This window comes from Felis catus, chromosome F2, assembly GCF_018350175.1.
Source record: "Felis catus isolate Fca126 chromosome F2, F.catus_Fca126_mat1.0, whole genome shotgun sequence".
Taxonomy (NCBI): Eukaryota; Metazoa; Chordata; class Mammalia; order Carnivora; family Felidae; genus Felis; species Felis catus.
This window is the reverse complement of record NC_058385.1, coordinates 8258569-8279119: the sequence shown is the minus strand read 5'-3', so window position 1 is coordinate 8279119 and position 20551 is coordinate 8258569. Positions and strand designations below refer to the sequence as shown.

General features: G+C 47.8%; 1 protein-coding gene across 2 annotated transcripts in view; it reads right to left on the bottom strand.

Annotated features, from left to right (window-relative positions):
* The window catches only part of LYN (LYN proto-oncogene, Src family tyrosine kinase), a 127900-nt gene extending 108159 nt beyond the window's left edge, over positions 1-19741 (bottom strand). The window contains exon 1 of one of the 2 annotated variants that reach the window (XM_023248683.2): positions 19483-19741. The gene's annotated coding sequence lies outside the window, so the exon portion shown is untranslated. The remainder of the gene's footprint in view (positions 1-19482) is intronic. The other variant, XM_023248684.2, reaches the window with a different exon arrangement.
* Positions 19742-20551: the final 810 nt, after the last annotated feature.

Genomic DNA, 20551 nt, shown 5'->3' with positions numbered 1-20551 from the left:
ATGGGCACAAGGGCTGGCGGTGAAAGGAGACCGCTCCTCGTCTGTTAAAGTCAACGTCACAACACTCCCACTTGCTCCGACTTCGTCTAGACGGATTTGGGGTTTTACTCAAAGAATCACTGGACAACGCCAGTAATGAAAGAGAGTACGGGGATTCTGATACACCATCCTTCGGAAGCGAAAAGCTAAAGTCTTACCTATCGCTCTTTTAACGTCTTTTCAGAGACCTGTCATTCAGAAATGGAAAAGGCCATTTATAAACCATACGGGAGACACTCGGTCACGGACTGTCCGAGTGCTGAGCAAAGACACTGGCCGTAGAGCGGCCTCCCAGGGAACTCGCTGGGGGACACTGCCTCCCGGAAAATAAAGTGGCTCCGCCCAGGCACAACTTTTCGAACCGCAAGGCTCTGTAACAGCATTTTAAGGTCAAGCGTTAGCGAGTATTCGATACTGAAGAGTTCCTGCTTTATGGGAAGAAAAATGCAAGCTGCATAAGTAATTAGCCAAAGAAAAATGGGAGATACATTCTGAAGAAAAGGCTTAATCCAATCACGAGTCAGTCTTCACTATAAAACAAATTATTTGCTCTGCTTTAGCGGAAGAGGAAAATTATTCTTTCCCAGCAAAGGGTGACAACTGTAATAGATTAAACTCAGTTACCAGCTGAAGTTAATGCGGATAAATTCAACTGGCTTAATCCTGATCATGCTTTAAACTCCTGACGTGATGTTTAAAGTTTCAGTACAATTTCAGCGAATTTATTCGCTCTTCACCTTTTCAAGCTCTGACCATGGTAAAAAAAAAAAAAAAAAAAAAAAAGAAAAGAAAAAAAAAATCACACCAAATTGGCAAAATTGGGGGCGTTCTCTTGCTCTGACCGGTTTTCAGCATCTGGGGTTCTGTCTTCTGCAAGACAGAGCGGTTAGACATCAGATTCACTGAATGGCGGAGCTGAGCTTGACCCAGGTTCAAGTTCCAGCATCCCCCCACCCCCGTCCCCCCACAGAGCTACGTGACACTGTGGTTAGTCTGCACAAATGGGATGGTAACTGTACCAATTTCAAAAGGCTCTTGTGAAGATTAAATGAATAAAAACTTAGTGAGTGTTAATGACGCACCGTGTGTGCTCAAAAAAACATTCGCTGCGTCATTTTAATTATCAGTCTCTCAGGAGCGACCACATCCCTGGGTTTCCATGTAAGTAAGCGTATAAAGTCAACCTCATAAACTAAAGTCAAGGACATCACCTTCCACGTAATATAGTCGTGACTTTTTTTTTTTTTTTAATAAAAATAAGCTTTCAAGGTTAAATACAGGCATACCTCATTTTATTGTACTTGGCTTTTTCCAACTGCATTTGCTGATTTCATGTCTCTGTCACATTTATTATCATTATATTGTTACAGTGACTTGTGATCAGGGATTATGACTCACTGAGAACTCAGATGATGGTTAGCATTTTTTAGCAGTAAGGTATTTTTTCATTAAGCTATGTACATTTTTTTAAAGACATAATCCTTTTGCACACTTAATAGACTACAGTATAATATAAACATAACTTTTATATGCACTGGAAAACCAACAAATTCATCCGACTTGCTTGACTGCAACATGCACTTTACTGCAGTGGTCTGGAACCGAACTTACCATCTCTCCAAGGTATGCCTGCAAAACACACACACCAGCCTGGGGATCAGGCTGCCTCAGGTTCCATTTACTTAGTAGCTAAGGGAGCATTTAATTTATTATCTCTGAGCCTTGGCTTCCTTATCAATAATAGAAATATTAGCACACCTCGTAAAGAATTGGTGAGGGGCGCCTGGGTGGCTCAGTCGGTTAAGCATCCGACTTCGGCTCAGGTCACGATCTTGCGGTCCGTGAGTTCGAGCCCCGCGTCGGGCTCTGTACTGACAGCTCAGAGCCTGGAGCCTGTTTCGGATTCTGTGTCTCCCTCTCTCTCTGACCCTCCCCCGTTCATGCTGTCTCTCCCTGTCTCAAAAATAAATAAACGTTAAAAAAAAATTTTTTTTTAAAGATAAAAAAAAAAAAGAATTGGTGACCTAACACAGGACACACATTCAATAAAATTGCTATTTCTTTTGTATTTTCTGTGAAAGGTAAAGATTGCTCAAGACGGGAAGAAAAACGAGCGCTAACTGTGCTGGCATGATTATAAAACTCGGGCAGCTGAGAAAGAAGCTTGCTTCCCCTTCGGCACCCCGGCTAATCACTCCCAGCTCCTTTTTCTCTTTGGTCCTGACACATCGGTCTTTTGCCTAAGAACACTGAGAATCGGATTCCGTGTCTCACCATTAGCTAGCATTTAGTAAGACTGTCTGGATTCGAGGACCAAGGGCCAGAAAGTCCTTTTAGCCCCCTGCAGAGGCGAGACAACGCATGGAAAACTTAAGTCATCCTGGTGTGGGTTTCTCCTTTGTCCATCGTTCATCCAAACATTCCCTCTTGGCAATACACTGTGCTTCTAAGCTTTCACAAACATTTCATAACGCAGTGCTGGCTCAAATCCAAGCATGCATCTAGACTCAGAGCACCACGGCCTTTGCAAAATCTTGTCAGTGATTTCCATACAGTTGCACAGAATAAGCTCCCTGAAGACTGAGGGCCAAAAATGATTACTTTACCAAAAGAAAAGCAAATATCAAATATTTGTTAAGACTCTATTATGTTCCGAATAGATCCACAGAAATTGGCACAGCTAAATTTCCAAAGACCTTCTATAATTAATCGCCACACAACAGATGGCCACATGGAAATGACCAGAAGTCAAGTGCCTTGCCCACGATGATACCTCCAACAGTGAGAATTTATACCTGCAAATGTGGAGCCAGGTCACATGACCGGGACCTCCGTCCACTGTCCCTACATGACATTACCCCTCACAAAGAGAATGACACAGAAGCACTGGCTCCAGTGATCACACGCTTGACTCTTGGGAGAGTCCGTGAGAAGCTACGGGCACGCCAATTCTCTAGGTGGGGGAGCTGGGGCTCCCAGAGACCACCTCCCCACAAAGTAAACTTTGCAGTTAAGGGCACTTGCAGGATAGGACAGGACGAAATGCCCAGGTTACCCTCAGAATTTAAAGCTCAGCTTTCCAGGATTCCCCTCCAGCGTGAATAACACAGCCCTTTACAATCCTGGAGGATTCTCTTGGGGAGGACCTTTATTTAAGTACCAGCCCTAAAGGAGAAAAACTATTTTGAGTATAGAAGACACAGCAAAGGTTCCTCCCCACGCACCCTGCCGACAATATGAAGCTTTATGGAAATTGCATTATAAATTACCCCTTGAAATCCTGCAAAGTTTAATTAATAAAACTGGAAACAGTTCAGTCTGGGAAACATCAAAAGCCACACACAACATATCATTAAAAACAGTTGCCTGGAATCCATACAAAAGAGAAAACGGACTAGTGGGTGCCCAGGGCAAGCGGGGTTTGGGGGGGCTTGGGGAAAATGGAGAGGGACGGCTCATGGGTACAGGATTTCTTTTTGCTGTGAACAAAACGTTCTCAGGTTGACTGCAGTAATGGTTGCTCAATTCTGTGAACATACTAAAAACCACTGAATTGCATACTTTAAATGGGTAAATTATATGGTGTGTGAATTCTATCTCAGGAGGGCCACGCTGTAAAAAAGGCCACATACAGGAGGATTCTATTTATATTACATCCTGGAAAAGGCCCAACTATAGCGACCGAGAACAGATCAGCGCTTGTCAGACGCTGGGGGTGACAGAACCATTCTGCATCCTTATTATGGTGATGGCCAAGGGAATCCATACATTTTTTCAATCATAGAATTGCATAGAAAATTTTAAAAGTCGACTAAAAAAAAAAAGACAAAAAAACTCCAGTCGTTTCTTAACATCAAACCTACTTTCACTTAAATCTTTGTTCATTTAACTTTGTTAAATTTTTCAAAACAAAAATGCTTACTAATCTTAAAAAATTGTTCCGATGACTTAGAGTGCCGTATCCCCCTACCGAAGGGATTTTGAAATATTCTGGAGCACATCTGAAGGATCGGCGTTTTGGTTTTTTTTTTTGTCAGAGGGGGGATATCCAAGGCAGAAAAGGCAATTTTAAGAGGAGGGCGGGGTTCGGGATTATTGCTACAACTCAGGGGTCCCATGCAGTCAAGCCCCTCGTAAATGCCACAAGTGAACTTGGAGGTCTGCTTAGCATCTGTAAAGCCCGTTCTCGAGCTCAAGGTGTTGTTAAGGCAGTCAGACTTCAAGCATCCTATAACCCATTATTAGGAGGAGAAAAAGTATCTTTTAAGATACAACAGAGAAGACTCAACGTTCATTAGCCTCAAATCTGGATTCGCTTATGTGGCATGATAAGAATCACATGAATCAAAGCCAGAGCAGTAACGTGTGCACCTCATCTCCCTGTTGGAGGGGGAAAGGCCAAGGTTGCTCTAAGGTCAGAGGGCTTGAGGGGGGCAGAGTCTGGATGGAACCCACTCTCTGGCCGGGCCACAGTAGTCTATCCAGGCACTCAGGTGAGGGAGCCTGAGGGTGGGCCTCGACCAAATTAGGCAAGATTTTTATTCCCTCCCTTTTTAACTATAAAACTTTTTTTTTTAAACTGCTTTACCTCTCATGCTTAAGGACTGCCTAACAATAAAAGAAAATGTTTTCCCTTTGCCTCCTGCCTGAAGGGGAAGAAAAGGCTAGAGGGACCGAAATTTGACCCCAAACGGCACCCGCAGGCCCGTGGTGAGTTAGATTTCTCTGAGGACTTTCAGGTATATAAACTCATTTAACCCTTGCAGCAATGGGATGGAATGTGAAGTAAACCTGTCATTGCTGACTTAGGTGTAAGGAAAATGAGGCCTGACGAGTTTAAGGAACTTCATCTCATGCCCTGCACCTACAACGGGACAGACGTGGATTAGAACCCAATTTTTTTATTTTTTTATTTTTATTTTTTTTAATTTTTTTTTTTTTTTTTTTTTTATCTTCAACTCAGGAACACACTTCTTCGCCAAAAACACGGTCCTGCTGTGGTCAGGCTCCTTGGCCTAGCCCCCCTCCCCGTCCTCCACTTCCAGGATTCATTCCTTCTTATGTCACCAACAGACATAAGTGGTGGAAACTCTCAGACACTTTGGTCAGGGGCCAGGGCGCTGCAGGTGGTTATGCCATGGGCTCCCCCTGCCCTCCTGGCCTGTGGTTCTCCGGGGCCTTGACCCAGACCACAACCCGCGCCCTTTCTCGGAGGAAGGCCGCGCCTCCATACTCCCTGCCTGTGTGTGCTCTTCCTACTTCATAGGAAATAGAGATTCATACTCCTCATTCTACTTTTCAAAAATATTTTCACTTCCCGAGTCCATATGGAACAATTCTGCCATTTAGAGCAAGTGGATGTAACTGCGGGTCATATGCATACATATTCATGAGGACGGAGTATCCCAGAAATGTTTTCTGAATGATGAATAAATGAAGCATTACTTCATGGATTAATAAATTCCACAGGTCAAATAATGGTGCGGTCTCCTCTCCGACAAAAATAAAGTGTCAGAACGACATGAGGCAGGACAGTGAGTAATAAGGGTACCGTGTTCCTTCGCATCAGAAAAATGGGTCCTAGTTTCCTGAGGCGCTTCCCAACTGAATTCCCAAAACCAGTTAGTACTTCCAGATGTCTACGCACAGACTGGCTTCGGGTCATGTGGCCGGATGTGCGATTACTTTTGGGCCACTGCAAACCACCTTTCCCAAGCCCACGTTTTTATATCCGCCTTGACACATTCCCTTGGCTGTGCAGAGGTGGGGAGAAAAGCGAGACGAACGAATGGAGGAAGAAAAAGGTATTTAAATAAGGCTCGGATCAAACTCCCAGGTGAGACTGTTAGCAACGGAACAGCCAGGGTATAACACAGGGCAAGGACCTGCTCGGGATCGAACCGCAGTCATTCGGCAGAGGCAAGGGAGCTGGCCAGGGCCTGCCAGACCCAGAGCTCGGCAAGCTGCTCATCTGCCAAACAAAAGGCTTCGTGCTGCTTTTCAGTTCCTTACACCTTATTGCCGACAAGCCGACACTGGAAACTAACTTAAAACTGGGAGCAGGGCGACAGATGCCTTTGAGGGAAGAGAGTATTGTCAGGGGGGCGCACGGGGAGGCAGAGGGTCCAGCTCTGCTTCTTGAGCTGGGGGTGGTCACAGGCGGCTTTGCTTTAAGCCACTTGCTGCGTGTATGTTCCACTTCAATCGAAAGAAAAAGCCCCCTGATGCGCTGGGAAAACTTTCTTAACGGCTCCCCTTCGAGGGGCACCGGGGTGGCTCAGTCGGTTAAGTGTCCGACTTCAGCTCGGGTCATGATCTCACCGTTTGTGGGTTCGAGCCCCATATCCGGCTCTGTGCTGACCGCTCAGAGCCTGGAGCCTGCCTCCGACTCTGTCTCCCTCTCTCTCTGCCCCTCCCCGGCTTGCGCTCTCTCTCAAAAATAAATAAACATTAAAAAAATTTAAAATAAATAAAAGCTCCCCTTCGAGCCTAGGAGGAAAACTCCATCGGAAATGTGCTTTCCTATGATTTGGAATCAGTGAGTACACAGCTAGAAAGAACAGAGTTATCAAGAGTCGGGTAGTCCAACCTGTTCGGTTTTTTTTCTTCAATGTTTATTTTTGAGAGACGGGGGACAGGAGGGGCAGAGAGAGAGAGGGGCACAGAGGGTCCGAAGTGAGCTCTGTGCGGACAGCAGAGAGCCTGATGCGGGTGTCAAACTCACAAATCCTGAGGTCATGACCTGGGCCAAAGTCGAACGCTCAATGGACTGAGCCACCCAGGCGCCCCTGGTCCAACCTGTTCTAAAGGGTCCCGTGAGAGAATCACTTAGCGTGTGTTTACAAACTTCTGGGAATGGAGAAGGCCCACTTTGCACCCCAGCCATATCCCCTTCAGGCCTCCAATCGTGCCTCCTCCTTACCCTCCAATCTAGCCTCTGCCTTTGTACAATTCTCCACTCATGCGCACGCACAAACACACACACACACACACACACACACACACACACACACAGCCGTGTCCACATCTTGTCAGCCATCAGTCCACATGGCTCTATGTTAAATGACACAGACTTGAAGACCCTGCCCCCTCCCTTCCAAAAAAGTCAACACCAGCCAACGTGGTGGGCAAATCTCAGAATAAGGAGAATTTATCAAGAAAAAAATCAATGAAATATCCTCTCCACCACCCTCATCTAATTTGTACACATTTCTGTTTATCTAGCAACTTTTCTAAAATCATTTTATTTTATTCTGAGAGAGAGAGAATGCAAGAGGGGGAGAGGGAGAAAATCCTTAATTTTTTTTAATATTTATTTTTGAGAAAGAGACAGAGCAGGAGTCGGGGAGGGGCAGAGAGAGAGGGAGACACAGAATCCGAAGCAAGCTCTGGGCTTGGAGCTGTCAGCACAGAGCCTGATGTGGGGCTCGAACCCACCAGCCATGAGATCCTGACCCGAGCCGAAGTCAGACTCCTCCGACTGAGCCACCCGGGCTCCACTTTGATGCTTTGACTTTATAATGGTGCTAAAGTGATATGCATTCAGTCCTTGGCATCGTGAATTTTTATCATTCCCCGGACTAGCCACAGACAGCACGACACTCTCCGGTGAGGCCGGGCAGTGGCAGTGACTCCCAGGGAACTACGCGATCACAAGGGTCAACAACCACTACGCCACCACCATTCTGTCCCCACGCAACCATTCTGCTTTCCACTTGCAGTACGTGTTCAGCACGTTACAGGAGATCTTCAACACCTTATTAGTACACAAAACAGTCTTTGTGTTCGTTGATGTTGGCTAATGTGACTGGTCTGAGCACATTTAAGGTAAGCTAGGCTCAGCTAGGATGTTCAATAGGTTAGGTAGATAAAGCACATGGGTTTATTCGCATGTAACCCTATCATGAGTCAAGGAAGATCTGTAGCTATCCTCTCGTGACTATTTCTCTTAACATACTGGTCTCTCTTGGGGCGCCTGGGTGGCGCAGTCGGTTAAGCGTCCGACTTCAGCCAGGTCACGATCTCGCGGTCCGTGAGTTCGAGCCCCGCATCAGGCTCTGGGCTGATGGCTCAGAGCCTGGAGCCTGTTTCCGATTCTGTGTCTCCCTCTCTCTCTGCCCCTCCCCTGTTCATGCTCTGTCTCTCTCTGTCCCCCAAAAATAAATAAACGTTGAAAAAAAATTAAAAAAAAAAAACCATACTGGTCTCTCAAGGTTCATCCATGTCTGAGCACATGTCAGAATTCTCTTCCTTTTTAAGGCTGAATAATATTCCATTGTATGTACACACATTTAGTTTGTCCATGTATCTGCCGACGGACGCCTGGGTTCCTTATGCCCCTCAGCTCTTGTGAATAATCCCGCTATGAACGTGGGCGCACAAATATTTCTTTTGAGACCCCGCTTTCGATTTTGGGGGGTACACACCCAGAAATAGAAGTACTGGATTGTACGGTCATTCTAGGTTTAACGTTTTGAGGAACAGCCACCCTGGACCAATTCACGTTCCGACCAGCAGCGCCCAAGAGTTCCAATTTATCCACATCCTTGCCAACACTTGCTATTTTCTGGGGTTTTTGTTGTTTCTTTTTTTGTTTGCTAGAGAGAGAGAGCTAGCACATGCAGGCAATTGCATGAGTTGGGGGGGGCACGAGGGAGAGGGGGCACGAGGGAGAGGGGGCACGAGGGAGAGGGGGCACGAGGGAGAAACCAAAAATATTGGTTTCTGGGCACTAATTAAGGTGCTCAGGGATCTCCTGAGCAAGAAGGTTACTGTTCCATCCATGACCTTGGCACATTAATTTGTCAGCCTTGTGGTCCGTGAACCACCCAGAGAGAACAGAGTACCATAAGCTCTTCCAGGGCAGGAACCTCATGCTACCAATGTTTGCTTCCCCCAAAGCACCCACTACAATGCCCAACACACAACACTCAATACATATACATCTTAAAAATAAATTGTGGTTATTGAAGTCCAGTAGTCACTACTAATCCCACACCAGTCTGTGTGACTACACACACACACACACACACACACACACACACACACACACACACAGAAACAACCACATACTGTACACATCACAAATTAGCAAATTAGTAATCAAGATAACTTATATTTTCCTTCTAATTTCTTGACTCTCACGAGTTCCCCCCCCCCTTATTCCTCGTTCATCTCTCACTTCTCTTCTCCCTCTCCACTCCTTTTCTATTCATGTTAGGACCACCCATGGGACATTACCTCCCTTTACCGACTACCGTCCAACCCCAAGTATGCCCATTTATGAACCAATCACTGGCAAGAGTAGGAGCCTCTGACCAGTCAGGGCCACCCTATCGATGGGGATGGGGAAAACTGCTGAACCTTCAGTGGAGAAGATGAATCCTGAAATAATCTGGGTTCTGTTTTGAAGAGAGGTGGGGTAATGGTGCTGGGTGGGCAGGCAATCAATCATGTCCCTACACGTCCCCGATCGACAGCCACAGCCTCAAAATTTGTCAAAACAGTGCCAGAAGGCAGAGTTAGCAGCAGTAGGCAGAAGTTACCAAAATGAAACATTGTAGCATGATAGAAAAATCTGTCTCCTCTCCAGAGCTGTCCAAAAATGAAATGGGTCACTTTGAGCACCCTCTCACGCTGTTCTCACAATGTGGCCTCCATTACCTGCAGTAGGATAACCTGGCAGGAAACTAACATTTGAGACCCAGGATTCACGGGAAGGTGACTACCTCCCTGCTAAGGGCCATGTGTAAGACACTACCAGAATCTCTTCCTTTTACAAGATTCTAGGATACAAACGTTGAATACCAAGGTACATAGGTGACGTCAAGAGCCCGAGGGTTGACACTTGACATGCGAAGGGTTATGTTATCTGTTAAGTTGGATTGCTCGGCCTCATCTCTCTTGAAGACTTCTAACTATGGCAGCAATGTAACGTCGGGGTCATTCACTAGAGTGCTCAGAATGGTTTCTTCTACTAGACTCTTGAAAGGTTACCCACTCGTAAAGGAATTGAAGGAAACTTACAATGAAATCCTCATTCAGTGGTCGTATTAATTCAGTTAAAACCTTAACAATAACTGAGGGCCGGAAAGTAAAAGACACGCAGGCAGTTATGAAATTTAACCGGTTAACATTTCCTTTCTATATCCATTTTAATCCATTAAAATTGAAACCATTCAAAAAGGCAATGTGCTCCCGTGTCCAGAGAGACAACAACCAGGGTCTTGTCCAGAGAGACAAAAAAAAACAACTTACGGTACTCATTTGATTATATGGATGACCCCGCATTCCACATTAGAATTTCATCTGAAGCCAGAGAGACTGGGTGCCTGCTACCATATTTGTCTGTCCCCCTCTAGACCACGAAGCCTCTCATGTAAGGATGCAGTCCATCCCAGAGGACCCCTGGCCTCTCTGGAATCCCCAGGCTCATTTGCCTATCTCCGTAAAGCCCCTATCTAGAGAATTCCTTCTACTTCTTCTACACCCAGCTCCAGCGTCTCTTCCTATCACCGGGAGCCCTCTCCTTCCGCTTGCAGAGCGCCGTGTGTATACATCTAGGGTGGCACGGGTCACACTCTGAACACCACATCTGTGTCCTCACGCTCCCCTACAAAGGGCATCCTTGAATGCCGAGACCATCCCGCGAACCCTGGTAGCCCCTGGGCTTACCGTAGTTCTGGGTACCTCGTAGGCAGATCCAAAGTTCAGTCAAGACTCCAGCACGTGGCAAACCGCTGGGCAGGATGGTTTGTGACTGACCCCCCCAGTAGACTCTGAACTCTCATTGGGTTGTGACAGTATTTAAATGTTTGCTCAGCATGTGTTTGTTGAAGGAAGGAAGGAAGGAAGGAAGGAAGGAAGGGAGGGAGGGAGGGAGGGAGGAAGGGTTCCTCCCCTCTAAGAAAGAATCACCTAGTCCATTATAAAAAGAGCTCCCTTTTATTTGGTGCCTGCTGTGTACCAGAAACAACATTAGGAGATAGGAGGTTGGCTCTGTTAATCACCACCACACAAACCTGGTATTACTAAATGGTGAGGATGAGTAACTTACCTAAAGTCATAAGCAGGGGAACCGAGATAGGAACTCAGATCCGTTTAGCTTGGAAACCCGCTGTCTTTTTACCATTTACATTACCTCCCCTCAAATTTAAAGGTAAGAATCTCTCAAAGGCATTGAAAACAAGAGATATTCAATATGTGGTATCGGGTTATGCAAGGCAGTCGCCAGCATCATTGGCAAATTATGCCATTTTGGCCAAATATTGCCATTCCTAGTTACAGAAGGGATTTTTTTTTTTTTATAATATTTTTGAGAGAGAGAGAGAGAGAGCACGCGTGCCAGAGCACGGGTTGGGGAGGGGCAGAGAGAGGGGGAGACACAGAATCCAAAGCAGGCTCCAGGCTCCGAGCCATCAGCACAGAGCCCGATGCGGGACTCGAACTCCTAGACCGTGAGATCATGACCGGAGCCGAAGTCAGAGGCTCAACCGACTGAGCCACCCAGGCACTCCTGGTAATGCTTTTACTATCTTCTAGATCATAAAAGGGATCCCAACACCAAGCTGCTGCCTTATAATACATTCTCTTTTTTTTTTTTGTAAGTAGGCTTCTCATCCAGTGCACAGCCCAACATGGGGCTTGAACTCATGACCCAGAGACCAAGACCTCAGCGGAGATAAAGAGTCAGACACCCAACTGACTGAGTCACCCAGGCACCCCAACAGATTTGCCTTTTAAATCAAATGGAAAATACTCATAATGCCACAGAAACTTAGACCTCAACTCCAAATTAATTGCTCATTTCTTCAATAGTGTTGCTATCATTAAGAATATTTAGATAGGAGTTTGGACAGGATGACCACTCAGGCCAGCGATCAAGTACCGACCTGCTAGTGACCACAAGGTCAAGGCTTCTGATGTTACACAAGACAGCAATAAATGTTACTTTTCAGCCCCAAATTAATCTCTGTGGAGGTGCCTGTTAGCCCCTGGGTTAATGATCCACCTCTTCCGGGCAGCTAATGAGTATTCACTATCTCTTCATCATTTGGCAACTCCATTTTATAGCCAAGAGTCTAGGCAAGAAGTTGGTCGTAAAGGAAGAAAATGGCTTCCGGCTAAAAGGTTCTAGCGATTCTCCTTTTACACAGTAAAATCCAACATTTGGTATTCTGGGCAATGGCCCTCCAGGCTTATCCCCACTCCACTAGAATGAGCTCTTGGATCTTTGAATGATTCCTGCACAGCTGACTCAAACATCTGTTACGCTCCATGCTAAATATGACTAAATAGAAGAAAGAGACCCTCCTTTAAGAAAATATTATATCTACTTACAAGACGCAGAGCCCATGAGTTCCTCCAGGGGCGAGTCTGCTCACGATTAGATCACACAAGCTCCATTGTGGCCGCTTTTGCCCCAACGTTTCCTGATGGCTCTTCCCTTTCCCCTGCACTCACACTGGCTTCACGTCACTGCTCATTACAATGGTGTTTTAAAGTCAAATAAGGGATTCTTGGGGCACCTGGGTCGCTCAGTTGGTTGAGCGTTCGACTTCGGCTCAGGTCACGATCTCACAGTCTGTGGGTTCGAGCCCCGTGTCGGGCTCTGTGCGGACAGCTCGGAGCCTGGAGCCTGCTTTGGATTCCGCGTCTCCCTCTCTCTCTGTCCCTCCCCTGCCCTCTCTCGCTCATGCTCTCTCAAAAGAGACAAACATTAAATTTTAAAAAAATGTTTATCAAATAAGTGATTCTTAAAAAAAAAAATGTACCAAGGCAATAAAATTGGTATAACCCAGAAATAATCACTATCAAAACTTTAGTACAAAAAGTATTGATGTGCATAGCTTACAGATTATGTGTCTCACCAATGCATATATTTCAGAAATACTATCATATATTACCCACACATTTGTGTTCAACTTATTTTTTCTTTTTCTTTTTTAAATTCCAGTATAGTTAACATACAATGTTATATTAGTTTCAGGTGAACAGTGTGGGATTGTGACCTGAGCTGAAATCAAGAGCCAGAAGCCCAACCAACTGGGCCACCCAGGCGCCCCAACTGAATACTATTTTTAGAAAGATCTACGGTGTTCCATTGTATGGATTTATCTTAATTTGTATTTGCTTAATAAGCCTCCCTATCAGCCTGGAGCTTCTTGGAATCTCTGGGCTCCCCCAAATGTTTTAAACTCTAATAGATCTCACTACGCTGTTCTCGAAAGGGTGGCTCTGGGTCACACTGCCCGGTGATCTAGAAGGAAAAGCTCTTTCACCAAATTTGTTTCTTTTTTCTTTCTTTTTCTTTCTTTCTTTTTCTTTCTTTCTTTCTTTTTCTTTCTTTCTTTCTTTTTCTTTCTTTCTTTTTCTTTCTTTCTTTCTTTTTCTTTTTCTTTCTTTTTCTTTTTCTTCCTTTCTTTCTTCTTCCTTTCTTTCTTCTTCCTTTCTTTCTTTCTTCTTTCTTTCTTTCTTCTTTCTTTCTTTCTTCTTTCTTTCTTTCTTCTTTCTTTCTTTCTTTCTTCTTTCTTTCTTTCTTCTTTCTTTCTTTCTTCTTTCTTTCTTCTTTCTTTCTTTCTTCTTTCTTTCTTTCTTCTTTCTTTCTTTCTTCTTTCTTTCTTTCTTCTTTCTTTCTTTCTTCTTTCTTTCTTTCTTCTTTCTTTCTTCTTTCTTTCTTTCTTTCTTTCCTTTCTTTCTTTCCTTTCTTTCTTTCCTTTCTTTCTTTCCTTTCTTTCTTTCCTTTCTTTCTTTCCTTTCTTTCCTTTCTTTCTTTCCTTTCTTTCTTTCCTTTCTTTCTTTCTTTCCTTTCCTTTCCTTTCCTTTCCTTTCCTTTCCTTTCTTTCCTTTCCTTTCTTTCCTTTCTTTCCTTTTTTTTTGCATACACATAGACGTGCATTCAGGCACAAGGTGAAACATGTTTCTTGATGTAGGTTATGGTCAAAGAAATATGAAAGTCACATGAAAGTCACCGCCCTATCCCGAAAAATTAACAAGAGACTAGAGTTTAAGTAATTTTAAAAATAGGACTGAACCACTATAGTTAGCTTAAGAAATTATTATATTGCCTGAACATTAAAAGATTTCAGAACACCTAGTTAGATTTTCAGAATGATTTCCATGATGGTGACCATCAAAACGTACATCTTTCTGTTGCTGAAGACTCAAACATGGCCACCATGGGCTTTGCCACAGAAGGCTCTCCAGTGATGACTACGCTCGTTCTCCCCCTTCTCCCACCCCCCCCCCCCGCCCCCTCTCAGGAGCAAACTGAAAATGAACAGAGCAGAAGGTGGTAGAAAGAACCCTGAGGAAAAAAAAGCAGTGTTGACTGGTAAGGAAGGTGGGGCTGCAGGCAAATGACTGGGTCTGGGGCCTTCCAAGCAGGAGGAAGTATCACTTCCTTGCCGGCCCCCTCCCTCGGGCCTCCCGTCAGGCCGCTGGCTACAGTTCTGCCCTCTGTGACACAGCTTCCCCGTGGAAAGCAGAAGTGGTCCTCCCTCTCCAGAGGGTCTCTCTGAGACGAGCTTCTCTGTTCCCCTCACCCCCATGGGGGTTAACATTAACAGAAAGAGGCACCCAGAAGGCCCAAAGGCCAAGAAGACATCATTACTTGAGCTGAGGCACCCAGAAGGCCTGAAGGCCAAGAAGACATCACTACTTGAGCTGAGGCACCCAGAAGGCCCAAAGGCCAAGAAGACATCATGACTTGAGCTGAGGCACCCAGAAGGCCCAAAGGCCAAGAAGACATCATGACTTGAGTTGGAGGTAGAATAAATGCAAACCCATCTCTCCGGTCTCCCCAGCACTGAAAGGTGGGCCCAAGGAAGTCCTGACAGCTCTCCCATGCCCCACAACTGATGCGGTACCCACAGACAGAGGAAGGACTAGAGAGGCACGTTGGCAAAGAGCTTTCAGATGGCACGGCTTGGGATCAACAGAGTCAGTGTAGATGCTCAGAGAAAGGTGGGAGTGTGGGCAGACCCAGCATTATCAGACTTGCCTGAGGTGTGAACTGTAAAAAGCAGATGAGATTGACTTAAAGGCACTCTGAGCTACATGAATGGAGACTTCTGCCCAGGGTTCTCCAACTTACCGGAAGCAGAGCCCAGACCAGTAAGAAATACCTACATTGATGGATTCTATAAAGGTCTCACCATTCGTATAATTTTACGGGCCATCATTTGTATAAGTCAGCGTTATGAAAAATGAACAGTTACAATGACATGAGCCAATAAACTCTTGCCATAAATGCTCATCTCTTATCACGTCAACTCATGGTTCACGGACCTGGTAAGAGGGTGAACAGAGAGCTGAAGAGGGGGGCCAGAGAAGGGAGACTGGGAATATGTGAGGGTTAATAAAGACAGTCAAACAACCAAACTTTAGAAGAGTTCTATACAAATGAAAGCCATTTCCAGATGGTCAATAGAACTTTCAAGAACTACTTTTGCAGCAAATAAGGAATGCTGACAGCTTATTCGGTACTAAGGGAAAGTGAAGCACAGAACAAGATTGAGGAAAAAGTCCAAGAATGAACAAAGGCTACATCAACGGCCCCTGTAACTTGTTAGCATGGATGTACCTTTTAAAAAAATTTTTTAATGTTTATTTTTGAGAGAGAGGGAACGCAGGGAGGGGCAGAGAGAGACAGAGGGGGAGACAGAGAATCTGAAGCAGGTTCTGCATTGACAGCAAAAAGCCCGATGTGGGGTTTGAACTCAGGAAGCAAGAGATCATGACCTGAGCCAAAGTCAATTGCTTAACCAACTGAGTCACCCAGGTGCCCATGGATGCACCTTTTAAACACAACATCCCAAATCGTTATTTGAACTTTCTCTTCTAAATTACAAGAGAGCCCAACCAGCTAACTTAAGCCAAGGATATCCAAAAGAGGGTCCAAATCTTTAAACCGGGCTGTTTCAAAAATTCTAATTCCTCAACTGGCAGACTCCTATGCTATTTTCTATACTTGGGCTTCTCCCCTAAATGGGAACTTACTCAAAATAAATTTCAGAAATGATGATAGAGTGAACTCAACATTTCACAACTTAAGTATCAGGAAACCGGGCAACTGTAAGAAATCTTTCAATATTTCTGACTGGGGAAAAAAAAAAAGACTTCCTCTTACATATTTGTCCTCTTCTGTCACCGATCTTTAAAGATAACAGGCAATGTGTACCCTCTTGTAAGAGTGTTGGCTTTGAAGGCTACCTTGCTCATAGCAGGTGCTCAGTAAAGGGCAGTGTATGTTTTAACGAGCATCTTCTGGGCCCTATCTCCCTACTTTGTATTTTCACCTCAAATGATGCTCCTACTGTTATAACCACCACACAAGGAGGCCTGTAAGGTTCACGGGAGGCATTTCTAGCAGAGGCTGCAGGCAATCCTTGGGCAAAGTATTACCTGAGCACTTCTGTATTAACCAATAAGCCCTAATAGCCCCCAAGGCAGTCACTAGAGTTGCTTGGGCAACAGCCGATACAGGGGTCACCTTGGCAGTGATCAGATCTCCCCCCATCCCTGAGCAGGAAGCAGTGCTAAAAGGCACAGAAACGCATCTCCCGGAACATGCCTTAAGTGCCCTGCTTGATGATGCAATCGCCAAGAGATAGAAGAAAATTACCTTGTGGTTCCCCTTTTTGAAAATGTTTATTAAGTGATTTCTTTCCCGTAGTTGAGTACCTACTACAGGGCAAAGGCAGAAAAGTGCGGAACGCTCTGAATTTGGAGCCAGAAAACATACCTACTCTGCCCAACGGTGCTACTTTGCCACCTGCAACCTTGGGCAGGACACCAAACCCCTTTGTTTTGTACCTGTCCCTGCCCACCCTGGGGTCCATGAGAGGTTCAGATGAAATTATAACTCAGGAAGGCTTCTGACTCCGGGATCAGTGATTCCCAGGAATCGCTCCTAACAAGCGAAAGGGATGAGCACCGTCATCGCGATGGGTCATCGATCGACGTCCCAACTAATGACTATCCATGCTTGAGGACATGGAAGTCATGGAGATCAGCAGTGTGAGCTATGACAACATTTCACACCGCAGCCTCAGACACCTTGTGTTCTTATTTACGCAGATGCAAATTATACTACCCATAAGCAAACCCATGCTAATGTTGTTGAATCACAACTCTGTGTATTCATTTGAACCAAATGGCGTCTCCGATGTTTTGAATACAAGTGAAATGGACCTGAGGGGCTTGGACAGTCCTCGATTCACAAAATGGCTGGACCACTTTTCTGCTAAAAAAGCCCCTGGGGGTTGGGAGGATATGGCAAGGTCTCCATATACGTGGGCAACATCAAGTGAGTCGTTTTGATTGGGCAAACGACCTTTAATCCAAATCAAGCCCTTGCTCCCAGTGATACAGCTGAGTAACGGGTCCTGCAGAGAGACTGACCCTGGGAGAACTGGTCAAAAAAAAGTCCCTCAAATCCCTGTTTCAGAAACCAGGACGGAGGGCCAGCGGGCTTCAAGTGCCTTACGAACCAGCCCTGTTCCTTGACCTTGCGCGGAGCCAAACTCGAGGCCAAACTTCACCCTTTCTTCCAAGTAATCTCGACTCTGCGACAGGCACTGGGGCTAGGGTTTTGGACAAGACAGAGCTGTTTTCACAGAGCCTTCATTGCAGTGGTGAATACAGACACACACACACACACACACACACACACACACACACGGACAAATCATGATATAACGCCAGTTACTGCTATGAAGGAAACGTTGGCCGAACAAATGGACAAGTCATTAACCCAACTTATCCCAAATCACAGCTCTGGTAGATAATGGCAGAGGCCCAAACTTAGGTTTTCCAGTTCCTGTTTTCTCTTCCCTTACCGGAGCCGGCCTCTACCCTTCACTCAGGAAGAGGGTTACCCCACTCTGCCTCCAAAGAGGCCCAGTCACCAAAAGCCGCCTGTGATCAAATGAAAGGTCTTCAAGCCTGAAGACATTTAGCTCCTTACCTCCAAACGAAAACCGGGGACTAACTGAATCCCACCCTTTTTCCAGCAGACTTTACTTCATTTAGGAAGGGCTTCTCGGGACTTACTAAATTCCTATACTCCTCTTCCCCCCTGCACGGCTGTGGCTTTTACCTGTGCAGGGACAACAGGCCTGCCCTCCTAAACCCTACAAGTGCCTGTAGGGGCGGTCAACAAATCAAAAGTCAAACATCTTTACTGGCTAGCGCTTAGGGTGAGTGAGACTCCCGGGCACTAGCTGTGCAGACAGCTAATCTCTGGTGTATTTATTAAGCACGTTTACTAGGAGGGTCAGGTGGCTAAATCGGACCATGTAGTCTTAGGTTTAAAATCAACAAATTGCAAAGAACCAGGGAACCCTGTTTTGATAGAGTTACTGTATTTGCGACAAATAACAGCGCCATTTATGGAATGCCTGTGTGTGTACTTGGGGCTTTGCATGCAATACACAGCTCAGAAAGTAAATATGTTCTCCCAGAGATGAAAAAACCCACGCAGGTAATTTCAGTAATAGGCCCAAGCTGACACTCGGCGAAGAAACTGCAAGGCCCCATTCAACTCGGGTTTCTGGCAAAGAAGTTGGGTGGGTTTGGGATAATACACACACACACACACACACACACACACACGAATGGAGACACAACCGCACGACCACGTCAGCTATTAGACAGGAACATCGCAAACGCACAGCTCGGAGAAGATGCCACAGTCGGCCAAGATAACGCAGGAAAGCGGGAACTGACGCTTACACCCTTCCCCCCAAGGCGAAGGAAAGGCAACCCCTGAATTCTTAAAATAACTCTCGCTTCCTCTCCGCCGGCGGAGGCACGGGACTGCTCCTCGGCAGGCGGGGAGGCGCCGGGCTCGGCGGGAGGGTGCCTACCGATTCTGCCGCAGCCCCCCCACCCCACCCCGACGTCACGCTCGCGAGGTGCCTGGCAGAGGGCCCGGGCCGAGCCCCATCCCTCACCTCGGGGCGGGGGGGGGGGCGCCCCGGGGCGGCCGGATTTTGCAGCCCGAGGAGTCCCCGCCGGGATCCCCGCCGCGCGCCGGCTCTGCGCGGCGAGGGGCTTCCCCGAGGCTCACCGAGAGTGGCCCGGCGGGGACGGCAGCCAGCGCTCGGGTCGGCACCGGAGGGACCCGCCGCGCGCCTGCCCTCGCACCCGCACCTCCCACCGCGCCCCTGCGCGCCGCAGCCGAGAGGACACCTGCGGAGCCGCCCGCCCCCGCGACCGCGCTCCCCCAGGGCCCGGCCACCCACAGGCTGGAGGCATCCGCGCTGCCAGGAGGCGGCGCGCGCCCCCGGCCGCCGCGGCCCGCGCCGACCCCCCCCTCCCCCCCAGCCCCCGGCCCCCGGCCCGCCCGGCGCCCGGGACTCCGGCCGGGGACACAGCCGCGGTCCCCCCCACCCCCACCCCCACCCCGCGCCCACCCCCCGGCTAGCTCCGGGGACTCACCAGCTCCGGGTGAAAGTTGCTAGGCGGCGGCGGCGCTCCACGGTGACTCGAGTTCAGAGCGGGGGGCGCGACGGGGCGGCCCCGCGGGGCCGGCGCAGGGCGGGCAGCGGGCTCGGGGCCCGGGGTGGCGCGGCCGCCCCGCCTGCCGCGGGCTGGAGGCTGCAGCGCGTCGGGCCCGGAGGCGCCACGGCAGGGGAGCGAGCGGCCGGCGGCCCGGAGCGGCGGGAGAGGAACTGGCTGTCGCTGGGCTCGGCCGAGAGGTCCCAGCTACTTCCTGGTGCTCGGATTTGCATACTGCGCCGGGAGGGCGGGGAAGTGACCGTTTGGCCTCTGCCCAAGGCTTGGGTCTTCGGCGTGGCCGTCGCGCGAGCTTTGAAGGCAGAGAAACTTGGAGTCGCAGCGTGCCGCTCGGGGGAGTGGAGCCGCTGGGGCCCCACATGCTACTGTCGACGCGGACAGAAGGCTCTTCCAGGCAGCCCTGCCACGGAGCCCCGGTCGGCCTCCTCGGCTTCTCTTCCAAGCCACTCCCGAAGGTGTCAGGAGGTGGGGTGCCCCTGGCCGCAGAGGGGGCGCGCCCTGAGCCCCAGCGTCTGGAGTTCTCCAGAGAGAGGCTGAGATGTGCGGAGTTGACGTGCAGAGTCTCACGGAATTCTTAATGTTCCCAACGGAGTAAGCCCCTGAAGGGTGCCCACGGGGATGTTCAGGGGGCTGAGCGGGGGCGGAGGGTAGAAGCGGAGTGGAATGGCCTGGCGAATTACCCGGTTCCTCAAAACTTGGACTTCCTTCCCGGAAAACGGAGATAAAGGTGCCTGGGAGGATGAAATGCTCGTGCAAAGGGCTCCTACCGTGCCCTAGCGCGCCGTGATGGTCGCTGCTATTCTCTCCTTCCGGCTCTCTCCGCCTCCCCGCATGCGGCACGGTGCTCGGCACACAGCAAGGGCATAATCGTGGTTTGTTGAAAGAATGAGCCCGCCTTCAAGCCCGTGTCCCAACTCAGTAAATGCCACACGCAAGTCCCAGATACTCGTCCCAGCCGTGGCGGAGGCCCAGGTCGAAGCGAGATTCCCCG